The sequence below is a fragment of the Malania oleifera genome, chromosome 11 (assembly GCF_029873635.1).
Source record: "Malania oleifera isolate guangnan ecotype guangnan chromosome 11, ASM2987363v1, whole genome shotgun sequence".
NCBI lineage: Eukaryota > Viridiplantae > Streptophyta > Magnoliopsida > Santalales > Ximeniaceae > Malania > Malania oleifera.
In genome coordinates this window covers 12,977,055-12,990,956 of record NC_080427.1, presented here as the reverse complement: position 1 = coordinate 12,990,956, position 13,902 = coordinate 12,977,055, and the positions used below count along the sequence as shown (strand labels likewise).

At 36.8% G+C, this 13,902-nt stretch overlaps 1 non-coding gene across 1 annotated transcript; it reads right to left on the bottom strand.

Moving 5' to 3' along the window:
* Window positions 1-644: 644 nt before the first annotated feature.
* Window positions 645-750, bottom strand: LOC131143549 (small nucleolar RNA R71). Its single transcript, XR_009133536.1, has one exon. It is a non-coding gene; the product is annotated as a small nucleolar RNA R71 (small nucleolar RNA).
* Between the last annotated feature and the right edge of the window lie 13,152 nt (window positions 751-13,902).

Genomic DNA, 13,902 nt, shown 5'->3' with positions numbered 1-13,902 from the left:
TTCTTTAATTTTCTTTGTTTAAATTTTGTACTGTTCACTTTCTTGTTCTCATTATTAGTCTTATTATTTTCTTGTTTTTCTTCTTTCTTGCAATTTATTCTATCTTAGTTGTTTTGAAGCATTTTATATTTTTAGCACTCATGTTTGATGTCTTGGGCTAGGGACGACACAAATAGATTGTATCCTATGCATCACAATCCAAGTAGTAGTGTGTCAAGTGTTGAATTGGATTCTAACCTTAATTTTAGTTCTGAGACTGATTTAGAAAATCCTTTTTTTGTTGACAACATATCCAAACAAGTTCTTAGGACACTTAAGGATTATTTATAGCCCACACGAACCACACAACCATCTTACATCGTATTACCTGAGAATGCACAAAATTTTAATATTAAGCATGGAATGGTTTCATGGGATGGAGTCTGAAAATTCATATAAGCACTTAACTGATTTTGAACTTGCTTGCACTACATTCATGAATAGGGTATTTACTAATGAGATGATTAGATTGCATCCTTTTAATTTTTCATTGAAAGACAAGATTAAGACATGATTTAATTCTCTTAGGCCAAATTCTATTGCTAGCTGGTCTAACATGTAAAAAGAATTTCTATATAAGTTTTTTCCTTTACAGATAACTCAATATTTGCAGGAACAAATCAGTCAATTTATGCAGAAAGCTGATGAGATCTTTCATGTAAGATGGGAAAGATTTAAAGAGCGGGTCAGCATGCGTCCTCATCATGGGTTCGAGTCATGGTGATTGGTGAATTATTTCTACACTGCTTTGACCCCTAAATTGAAGCAATTTGTCCATACAATATGTACATTAGATTTTTTCAATAAGGAGCCTGATGAAGCACTTGGTTTTCTTGATTATTTTGCTGAAAATGCTCAGCAGTGGACTACCATAATTAACAGAAAGCCAATTGCAGCTTAACCATTGAGAGCAATACCTAGTGGAGGGCGATATGAGGTTAAAGATGACATTGATGTTCAGAAACGTCTGACTGCAATCACTAGAAGATTGGATGTTATGGAGATGAAAAAAGTGAAGGCAGTAAATAAAGCTCAAAAAGTTTGTCTTCTGTGTGCTGACACAAGTCATAAAATGTTGGAATGTCTTGCTTTGCTGATGTATCAGGATAATGGTATAGAGTAGCCTCGTAATGTAAGCTAGGTGGGTCAACCTCAGAATCCACCAATCTTAAATACTTACACTCTAGCATGGCGGAATCACCCTAATTTTTCATGGACAAATGATTTAGGACAATCAAGCCAACCAACTGCACCTTCTTAGGGAAACTTTCAGCAGTTCCTTGTGGCTTAATATCAGTAGCCTTTTCAACCTCCTAAGAAATTATTGGATGATATAGTAGCTCAGATGGCTGCCACTCATAAGTGAAATCAGAGGCACACTTAGCAAAATGATGACTACTCTAAACACTTTGGATAAGGGTAAATTTCTAGCTCAAACTAAACCAACCCGCAAGTGTATAAGAAGTCACAGGTGCATTCAGTTGAGAATGAAGACGTAAAACTAGTGAAAGCTATTATCAAACTCAGGAATGGTAAGCAAATTGAGCGGGTTGTACCAAGGCCATCAGCTGAAAATGAACCTAGGCCTGATAAATGTCCAAAAGCCTTGGAATATGAGTCGGAGTCACCTAAGGCACATGTTGACTAAGGTGGGGATCAGCAAAAAGAGATTGAGCCTTTGGGTTCAAAAATTGAGGAGTTGAGGAAGAAGTATGCCCCTGCAAACCATACCCTCATATATTATTCTCAATTACCAAGAGTAAGCAGCAAAAAGATATTTTTGAGGTGTTCAAATAGGTGAAAATTAACATTCCACTACTGGAGACTATTCAGCAAATTCCTTCTTATGCCAAGTTTCTAAAAGAGCTATGCATAATGAAGAGGCAGTTGAATGTGAAGAAGAAAGCCTTCTTAACGGAAAAAGTTAGTGCAATCATCTAGTGTAAGATTCCTTCAAAGTATAGAGATCTGGGTTCCCCTACAATTTCCGTCGTGATTGGTGAGTCCCGAATTGCTAGAGCTTTGTTGGACTTGGGTAGCAGTGTGAACCTGTTGCTATACTCACTCTATGAGCAACTTGGACTGGGAGAGTTAAAGGAAACTACACTTATGCCGCAGTTAGCTGATAGGTAAATCAAGAGACCGATGGGAGTTATGGAAGATGTGCTTGTAAAAGTTGACAGATTATACTATTCAGTTGACTTTGTAATCCTGCATATGCAACAGTTAAATGTCAACAATTCTCAAGCACTTGTCATCATTCGAAAACCATTCTTGGCTCGTCAAATGCATTGATCAACTATAGAAGTGGTGTTCGGAAGCTTACTTTTGGGAACATGGGACTTGAGTTGAATGTCTTCAACGCTTGCAAAATGTCGAGCCTTGATGACACAAGTGATCTGAATGTTGTAGAGGTTTTGATACCTAAAGAAATTGATGGTTCAACTCTCCCTTCCTCTAATGATGAGTTTATTTTTTAGACATCTGAATTTTTACTTAATGAGGAGAATAACCTTGCTAATGAAAATTTTATTGAATCTTTGGACTATTTGGCAATTTTTTTCTCACCACTTGAGGTACAAGTTGCAGTTGCTAGATAACAACCCTAGTTTGAGACCTTACCACCACTGGACATACTTAAATCTTCAAAGAAGGAAGTTCCCTAGCTAGAACTGAAACCACTCCCTAAAGATTTAAAATATGTCTTTCTTGGTCATGAAGAAGACACCTTCCCTGTGGCAATCTCCTCAAAGCTAAATTAGAAAGATGAAGCGGAGTTACAGGAAGTCTTAAGAAAGCATCGAGGTGCAATTGGGTGGACAGTAGCTGACATCAAGGGTATTGATGCTGTTATTTGTACACACAAAATCAATTTTGAGGAGGATGCTAGACCAGTTCGAGATGCTCAACGTAGGCTCAACCCTACCATGAAAGAAGTTTTCAAAAAAAGAAGTGCTCAAGTTGCTCGTAGTGGGTATCATTTACCCCATCTCAGATAGTAAGTGTGTAAGTTCAACTCAGGTAGTACCAAAAACGCGTAGTTTGACGGTTGTCAAAAATAAGGAAAATGAATTAATACCAACTAGGATGGTCATTGGTTGGAGGACGTGTATTGATTATAGAAAACTTAATTCAACCAGTAGGAAAGACCAATTCCCTTTGCTAACTATGCTAATACTGACTGTCATTTGAAAGAGGTGATTTTCAGACCACCGAGGAAGCAAGAATTCAAATTCGTGGGATCGTAGGTGAGTTCCCTGCCACAGTTAGTGTTAGCCATGCAGGCAAGAAGATTACTTCTAGATGGTTGTCAGGGGTTTATGGCCTGTAACGACCTACTTAATTTTCATATTTTTTTTCCATAATATAATAAAACCAATATCAAAAAACTCATTAGATCATAATCAACTTGAACCCGTGGGTACCAGAGATATAACAGAAACACAAACGGAAGCCTAAGCAGCGGGAAACATACAATCATAATATCATAGGCACAAAACCATCCATCACAATACCAGAGTTACTACATCCATTGTATTTAGGTATATACATCCCAAAAAGAAAGTCCTAGGGACATTTCCCACAAAATCCATCTGTCTCTACCAAAACTTACCCTTCAGAGAGGGCAAATCAACAATACTAAATCAGCGGAGCTTTACTCGCTTTCCTATCAAAGGCTCCTGAAATGTTTATAAAATTTTGGGATGAGCCATCTCTCAGTAAGGGAAATAAACTAACACTAGTGTGTGGCAACATGAGTATTTCCGTGCTCTATATAAAATCATACATAAACATATCTGTATAACTGTCTGTATCATATCTGGGAAACATTTATTCTCATAATAACACAGAACAAATAGGATTTTTATAAACATAATTCATCTCATATAATATAGTACAAAAACAACCCTAGTAGGTTAGCTGGCTATTGTCATGTATTACCCCCACATGACTGGGTTGTATGACCCGAAGGTGAGACCTGACAATGGTTGGCCGACCACTTCCAAGTCAAAAATATAGTTTGTAAGTTCGATGGGTCTACCAGACCTGGTCCGTAGACTAGAGGCGCTCACACTTCTTAAAACCACATTGACCATCCAACCTCACGTCACTCCGTACTGCAGTGTTAACACAAATATCATGATAAATCATGAACATATAACATCGATACCGTGCAAGGGCTAGCCTCAACCAAGCCAACCAGGTTCTGATAGCATATATCATATAATAAAGTTGTGATACATGGATATTTCATACTATTAATTGTCAAATCAATATCATCATGTTGTTTTGCATATATATGTTTATCATGAAAATCATCGGCCTGTACCGGTATTTCACATTTTACCATAACTCGGCCTGTACGCTGGCAAATCATATCCATAGCTTGGCCTGTACGCCAGTAAACATATCCATAGCTCGGCCCGTATGCCGGCAAATCATGTCCATAGCTCAGCCCGTACGTCGGAAAATCATATCCATAACACGGCCCGTATGCTGGCAAATCATATATAAATATATTTATTTTCCTGAAATTAGATGCTGTAATAATATACATACATTTTCATAGAATAACTAGCTTAGTTTATCTTTTTACTTGATTCCTGAAAAGCCCCTAAGAGAAATACTCTTGCACCCGCAGGGTTCTTCGCTCAATACCCTCAAAATGATAATCCCCAAAACTAAATTTCAGTATTTCTACGTGTACTACGCTTTCTACAATTGACAAGAAGTCAAATATTGAGTAGAAAATCTTACCTTGGATCTGGGATGAATTCCGAACTCGACCCATCGACGATCCACTCCAGAAGATATGCAGAAAACTTCCCCAAGAGTATCGTGGTGGCTTCAGATCGTCGATCCGGTGAAGAATGGACCCAGAAAACTAGAGAGAAGGTTGGGGAACCGAAGGGAGAGAGAAGGGAGGATTTTGCGCCGAAATTCTATCAAAAAATCGTGTTTAAAACTATTTATATTGCGGCCTTCATTGACGAGCCACGTCACCTCGTCGACGAGGTCATGAATTAAGTTCATCGACAAAATCTATTTCTCGTCGATGAAATTTAGGAATGATAGGTTTGCTTTTCGGTATTTTCTCGTCGACGAAATGTACACTCGTTGACGAGCCCATTTGTAACTTCGTCGGCGAACGCTTGACGTTCGTCGATGAGGCCTGCTGCCTCTTTCTTTATCCCTTCCAATTTCTATTTACTCCCTCTCTAATATTATTTAAATGTTATAATTATTCGGGTCACTACATTCTCTCCTCCTTATAAAATTTCGTCATCGAAATTTATTGTTCATGTAACTTATCATCCCATAAAAGAAAAAGGGTCTACTTATTTTATTACTTACCCTCACTTATGGTGGAGGAATACTGTGGTTACATTCCAAGTTTTGGGAGATTACATATACAAAAGAAAATTCTCCCAAAACTAAAATACCAATTACTAATTAAATTATTACATGTACCTACAAAAGAAACATTACCTATCTACTTACATTTTGCCCGATTAAACTTCTTAGAATAAGTGCGGATACTTCTGCTTCATCTTCTCCTCAAATTCCTAAGATGCCTCTTCAATTGTATGATTCCTCCACAAAACTTTTACCTGAGGAATCTCCTTGTTACGTAACTCCTATACTTTCCTATCTAGAATCTGTACTGGTACGTCTTCATATACCAATGAATCACTGAGCTCTAATTCACCGTAACTGATAATATGAGAAGGGTCTGGAACGTATTTCCTCAGCATAAATACGTGGAATATGTCATGAATTCTCGATAACACAAGTGGCAAAGCTAGCCTGTAGGCCACCGACCCCATTTTATATAGAATCTCAAATGGATTGATAAACCTAGGGCTAAGTTTACCCTTATTCCCAAATCGCATAACTCCTTTTAATGGAGCTACTTTCAGAAATACATGATTACCAACATCAAACTCCAATTCCCTGCGGCAGTTATCTGCGTAACTTTACTGTCGGTTCTGAGCTACACTGATTTTGTCTCTGACAAGCTGAACCTTGTCACTCGCTTGCTGAACGAGCTCTGGTCCTATTACTCACCACTCACCCACTTCATCCTAAAATAAAGGAGAACGACATCTCCTACCGTATAAAGCATTAAACGGTACCATGCCAATGCTGGCCTGCTAACTTTTATTATACACAAATTCCATCAGCGGCATAAACTGAGTCCAACTCCCCCAAAATCCAGTACGCACGCTCGGAGCATATCGTCTAATATCTGTATCGTCCTTTTAGTCTGCCCATCTGACTGAGGATGGAATGCCGTGCTAAATGATAACTGAGACCCTAGAGCTTCCTATAAGCTCCTCCAGAAACATGACGTAAAACGCGGGTCTCGATCTGACACAATCGATACTGGCACCCCATGAGAACGAACTATCTCCTAAAAGTAGATCTTTGCTAAACGGTTGAGGGAGTAGTTGATCTTGATAGGTAAGAAATGGGCAGTCTTAGTCAAATGGTCAACAATCACCCAGATGGCATTCTGGCCGTGCAACACCATCGGCAGTATTGACACGAAGTCCATGGATATATGATCCCACTTCCACTCTGGGATAAATAACAGTGGCAACTGACCTACCAGCCTCTGGTGCTCGGCTTTTACCTGCTGGCACGTCAAATACTGTGCTACATACTCAACGATTTCCTTCTTCATACCACTCCATCAGTACGACTCTCGTAGATCCCTATACATTTTCGTACTACTCGGATGAACTGTATACAAAGATCTGTGAGCCTTCTTTAGAATGGTCCTCATAATATCCACATCGGTAGGAACACATAATCTGGAACGGAACCACAAAGCTCCATCGTCTGCAACATTGAATTCCTCCCTTGACCTCTCTACACTCTGTCCATCACCTTCGCTAATTTTGGGCCTTCTTTCTGAGTAGCTTTAATTCTTTTTTTCAGAGTAGGTTGCACTACTAAATTGGCAATGTGAGCCTGAGAACCACTCTCAACTAATTTGATGTCGAGTCTCTCTAGATCTATCATGATCGGATATTGGATCTCCATAGTCACCAATGCTGATTCCTGCGATTTCCTGCTTAACGCATTAGCTACCACGTTTGCTTTTCCTGGATGATAACTGATGGTACAATCGAAATCCTTACTTGGCTCCAACCACCTTCTCTTCCTCATATTCAGTACCTTTTGTGTGAAAAAGTACTTCAAACTCTTGTGGTCGGAAAAGATCTCACACCGCTTGCCATACAGGTAATGCCTCCAAATCTTCAATGCGTGTATAACTGCAGCCAACTCAAGATCATAAGTAGGGTAGTTCTTTTCATATTCTTTCACTATGGGACACAGTGACCCAAGTTCCTATTACATTTAAACAGTATTCCCCAATAATATTAAATTATAAATAGGCATAAATACGGAAAGAAATTAATAATAAAAGACTTGTTTTATTAATAACAAATAACCTTCATTACAATAACGGATCATTTGGAACTACTAATGTAAAAGTGTTTTTCAGAAATTGTGTTTTATTTAATAAGTATTGATAATAGTATTTCCCAACAATATCAAATAATAAATAGGCATAAATATGGAAAGAAATTAATAATAAAATATTTATTTTATTAATAACAAATAACCTTCATTACAATAAGGGATAATTTGGAATTGCTTATGTAAAAGTGTTTTTTAGAAAATGTGTTGAATTTAATAAGTGTTGATAATAAATGATTAACTATTGTAAAACATGTATATTTATATGGATGACTATCTAGATAATAGGTTACAATCTTTGGTATGCCCACATAATGGTTCATTATGTGGTTAACCTTTGGAATGTCAATGTATTTGCTTATATGAGGACATGCTTTACAATAAAATGAGATAATAAGATGATTAGCAACATCTAGTTCCTGAAGAACTAGACTGTTGAATTTCTATTACTCCAATTTTTTCCTCCTTTATTTACAACATGTTATCAGCACGATCAAGTCTCTAATGGTATTACAAGTTTCATTGGTATTATTTTAAGGTAAGAATCTTGTTTCCTTTAACATTTGTTATCTATATAACTTTAGTTTTTCGTCAAACTATATTTGTATGTTAACTGTATCTCTTATCTGGAGTACGTGTCCTTAAATATTTTTATGTTGAGATATATGTGAGAATAACATTTCCAATTAATATTTACCTAACTTTGAATTTTTATTTATTTTCAAAGTGACTTTATGATGTCAAACCTCACAAAGTTTGAATTCGTTGTCCTTGATATTTTTGGAAAAAAATTATCTGCCATGTGTACTTGATGTTGAGATTCACCTTAATGCTATAAATCTTATAAGTACAATTGAAGAAAGAAATCAAGCATCCATGCAAGATCGCATAAAGGCAATAATTTTCCTTCGACGTTATTTACACAAACAATTGAAAATTGAGTACCTTACTATTAAGGATCCATTAGTCCTTTGGAACAACTTGAAGGAGAAATATGAACACCAAGAAAATGGTAATTCTTCCAAAAGCTCAATATGATTGGATACACTTGCGGCTGCAAGACTTTAAAACTATAAGTGAATATAATTCAGCCTTGTTCAAAATTAACTCTTAATTGAAGTTATGTGGAGAAAAATTACCGATGATGATATGTTAGAAAAAACATATTCGACTTTTCATGTCTTGAATGTGCTCCTATAGCAGCAATATCGAGAGCGTAGATTTATAAAATATTATGAGCTAATTTCTTGTTTACTTGTGGCAGAACAAAATATTGAGTTTTTGTTGAAAAATCATTAATCTCGTCCAACTAGCTCAACACCATTCCTTGAAGTAAATGTGACTTTTTCTCAAGGTCGTGGACAAGGTCGTGGTGGTGAAAGGGGTCGTGGTAGGAAAAATTGTTGGACCCGTGACGATCATCCTTCAAAGTTTGAAAGCAAATGTGCTGAGAAAACTCAAAGGAAATGGGCAAAGAATAAAGAAAGTTCTGAACAAAATAACAAAGTGCAAAATAATGACAATATTTGCTATAGGTTTGGAACAAAAGGTCATTGGTCTCGAATATGGTGCACTCCTAAACACCTAGTTGATCTTTACAAGGCATCATTAAAAGGAAAAAGGAAAAATGCTGAAGTGAATTTTGCTGAACCCATTGATGCTAAGTATGAGTTTCCTTTGGATGTTGATTTTGATGTTTCTGATCTTTTTTAGGATCCTAGTGGAAAAATTGATCATTTGATTGGGGATGGAAATGTCTACTATTAAATTATCTTCATGTTTATGTTATTTTGAAAAAATTAACTTATGTAATTTTTTTTATTAAAAGTTTTACATATAATATGCTTGGTAATATTTTGTTATCTTTCCTAATTCTTAAGTTTTACTTTTCATTTACTAGATCATACAAAATAAACTTAACAAAATGGTTAAGATCAAATAATAAAGTTAAGATCAAACTTGAAATGTTGCTTTTGCTAAATTTCTTGCTCCAATAATAACGTGAAGATCAAGTTTTCCTGATCATCCCGTTCAGACTTTCCGTTTAGATAATGCAGGTGAATTTTCTTCAAAAGAATTTTATGACTATTACATGTCAATAGGAATAAGTATTGAACATTCTATTGCACATGTTCATACACAAAATGGTTTAGTGGAATCTTTCATTAAGCGTTTACAATTTATTGCTAGACCTATGCTTACGCGATCAAAGCTTCTTGCTTCTGCTTGGGGTCATGCTATAATGCATGTTGCGTCTTTGATTAGAATTAGACCAATTGCATATCATAAGTTTTCACCTTCACAGCTTGCGTTTAACCACCAACCTAATATATCTCATCTTAAAATTTTTGGTTGTGCTGTATTTGTTCTTATTGCACCTGCACAATGAAGTAAGATGGGACCACAGCGTCGACTTGATATTTATGTTGGTTTTGATTCTCCTTCCATCATTAGATATCTTGAACTACTAACAAGTGATCTTTTTAGAGCAAGATTTCTAGATTGTCAATTTGATGAATCAATTTTCCCGTCATTAGGAGAAGGAAAAGGTAAAGGATTAAAAACACAAGAAATTTGTCGGAACACACCAACTTTGTCTAATCTTGATACACACACAAATCAATGTGAACTTGAAGTTCAAAGAATACTTCATTTGCAGAAAGTTACAAATCAATTGCCAGATATTTTTGCAAACACCAAAAGTGTCACTTAATCACATGTTCTGGCCGCACATATTCCGATTAGATTGATTGTTCCTGAAGAACACCCATAAGGAATAGCAGCTAATGAATCTAAAGTGCGTCAGGAGCGTGGTAGACCAATTGGTGCAAATGATACTGTTCCTCGAAAGAAAAAGGAAACGAATAAAAGTGACACTCCAAAAGAGTTCATTAACACTCAAGAAAAGGTTAAAAGAAATATAGATCAACAATTCCATATTTCCACAGAAGTAACACCAGAAGTGTTTCGGTACTGAAAAATTATAAGATCTCATTAAAATTTGGAAATATGTGGAGAAAAAATGAAGTTGTTGTTGACAATGTATTTGCTTATGTGATTGCTTCAGAAATTATTAATGATAATGAGTTTGAGCCTCAAACTGTAGAAGAATGTCAATATCGAAATGATTGACCAAAATGGAAAGAAGCAATACAGGCTGAGCTAGACTCATTAGCCAAACGTAAGGTATTTGGACCAGTAGTCCAAACACCTGAGAATGTTAAAACTGTTGGGTATAAATGAATTTTTGTATGTAAAAGAAATAAAATGAATGAAATTGTGAGATACAAGGCGCATCTTGTAGCACAAGTTTTCTCCCAAAGACCTGGTATAGATTATAATGAGACCTATTCCCTTGTTATGGATGCAGTTACTTTCAGATTTTTGATTAGTTTAACGGTTTTTGAAGGACTCGACATACGCCTCATGGACGTAGTAACAACTTACTTGTATGGTTCATTGGATAATGACATATATATGAAAATCATGAAGGATTTAAAATGTCTGACGCATATAATCCCAAACAACGACAAATGTATTCTATTAAATTACAAAGATCCTTGTATGGATTGAAGCAATCTGGACGAATGTAGTACAATCGTCTAAGTGAATATTTTTTTTTTAAAAATTGGATATGAAAATAATCTTATATGTCCTTATGTTTTCATTAAGAAGATAAATTCTGGATTTACTATAGTCGTAGTCTATGTTGATGACATAAACATGGTAGGAACTCCATAGGAGATCTCAACAACTGCTGACTACTTAATGAAAGAATTTGAGATGAAGGATCTTGGGAAGACAAAATTTTGCCTTGGTTTTCAAGTTGAACATTTATAAGTGTAATTCTTATTCATCAATCATCTTATATAGAAAAAACATATTGCACCAAAGTTCTTTTACACTCATGAACTTCTAAAGAAAGGAGATGTTAATATTTTCAAAATTCGTTCAAGTGACAACTCAGCAAATCTATTCCCAAAAGCATGACCAACTTCAATTTTCAAGAAGCATGTACATAACATTGGAATGTGACAACGTAAAGACATTTCTTAATTGATTGTAATTTTTAGGAGAAGTATGAATACTATACTCTTTTTCCTTCATTAAGGTTTTGTCCCATAGGGTTTTCCTTAGTGAAGGTTTTAACGAGACATATTCAGTGTATAGTCATCTAAGGGGAAGTGTTGTAAAACATGTATATTTATGTGGATGACTATCTAGATAATAGGTCACACAACCTTTGTTATGCCCACATAATGGTTCATTATGTGGTTAACCTTTGGGATGCCAATGTATTTGTGTAACGACCTGATAATAAGATAAAAATCTTTTCCCTTATTTTAATATAAAATCATTAACCCTAACAGCGGAAGACCAATCATATAAAATAAATCCACACATAATACAATACCAAAGTGTCAAATCAATCCACAATATACAATCATCACTGTTCTCTCGAAACTACCCTTACTGATACCAAGGGATTACAAAAACATGCCACCCAAAAATACTCACTCTCAAAAAGGGTAGTACAACAGCCCCTCTACCTGCGAGCTTGCTCCACTCGCCTAACTGGTTCACCTAAAAAACAATTCAACACTGGGGTGAGCCAACGCTCAGTAAGACGAAACATGCTATTACTAGTCTATTCGTAGGTTCGGGTGCTCGGTCCTAGGTTCGGTTAACCGAACCAGCCAATTCGGTCGCCCGAGCCCTATTTTGAACTTGATCGTTCGGGCGCTCGGATAGTTGAAAAGGAACCTGACATAGGTTCGGGTGCCTGAGGAAGATACGCTCAAAATATGTTCGGTCACCCGAAGCATGGTCAAACTGTTGACTTCTCAACAGTTCGGGTGCTCGAGGTGATTTGTTCACTTAGGGTTCAGTCGCCCGAGCTCTCTCATACTTTTCCTATTTTGTCCAATTTTATTTCAATTCTTTCCCCTTATAATATAAGTGATTATGAGGACTTTATGCACAATGTGTAGGAACCTAGGGTCTTTTCAAGTATGCCCAAAAACCAAGCGTCGGTTGACTGCCCTAAAATCATTCAGTCCCTATGGTCAAACTATGGTCTTTTTGAGAGCTTACAAATACCTACATGCATGGCATGTAGAGATTATTATAGACTTATATACCTAGTTACTATTACAGACCCAAATTACACAAAATATAAATTACAATAAGTCTTCAGGGTCTTTAGTCTTCAAGTCTTCATGTGCCATCAATTGGTTTGCTAATATAAACTTGCACACAAACTAGATAGACATTAAATACCAGAGTATTTGTCATAATCAAAATAGGGCATGACCCATAGGGTCTACAAATGTGATACTTGTGTGTGCATGTGACTGCAGGTATCCTTTGCTTTCAGGCCTCAGACCCGAAATTGGTCTCTGACCCGGGTCTGGATCCGTTTGCCCCTTCTAAAACCTTGGCTTTGGGCCTTGTTTTTTTATTTTTTTGGGCTTCCCTGATTTTAAGGACTTTTGGGCTCTATTCTTTTTTTTTTAAATCCAAAAGGCTAGCCTGTTTAGAAATAAATCGGGCCCTGTTTTAAAATGAAGTGGGCTGGAACTTGTTTTTAAAATGAAATGGGTCTCTGCTTTTAAAAAGGATCGTGGGCCTCTATTTTTTTTTAAAAAATTTAAATAGGCCTCAATTTTTTAAAAAGGACCGCGAGCCTTTTTTTTTATAAAAAACTTAAGTGGGCCATTGCTTTTAAAAAAACCACGGGCCTCCGTTTTAAAAATTTAAGTGGGTCTCTGTTTTAAAATCAAGGCTAGGCCAGCCCACTTCCTTGAAGTCCAACCACTCAAAAGCCCACGTGTGAGCCATATGTGGCAGAGCCCATGTGGCTCATTCGCAGCGTCCCCGAGATTCCCCAGCACTTGTGTTGGCTCACATGAGTCAACCAGGTGCTACCTACCCAGACCTAGATGAGTTACCTCATCTTCCTTTGACTACAACCCTAAACCAGGACAACTAGCAACAATAAAACCCTAGAATCATCAAACCAACATTTAGAGACCACAAGCAACACCAATAATCATGATCATACACTAAAATCATCAAAGGAAAGAGAAACTCATCTGTCTTTTTGGATTGTCCCTTGGAAGAGGGAAGAGTCGCCTTGAGGGTCACGAGGACCTTCACTTCTTAAAAACACCTTTAGGGTGTTTACCATTCCCCCTATTTTCATCCGATGTCCGAAGCAAGCCAGGAGATGCTTGAAATATCAGAGGAGGAGTAGGCCTCAGAGAATTGCAGAAAGCTTGAAGAGGGCTCGAAGAGGAAGGATTAGGTAAGGAGAATTGAGAGAGGGAGTAGAGATGAGTGAACAGGAAGGTTACAAGGAGGGCTAGGGCT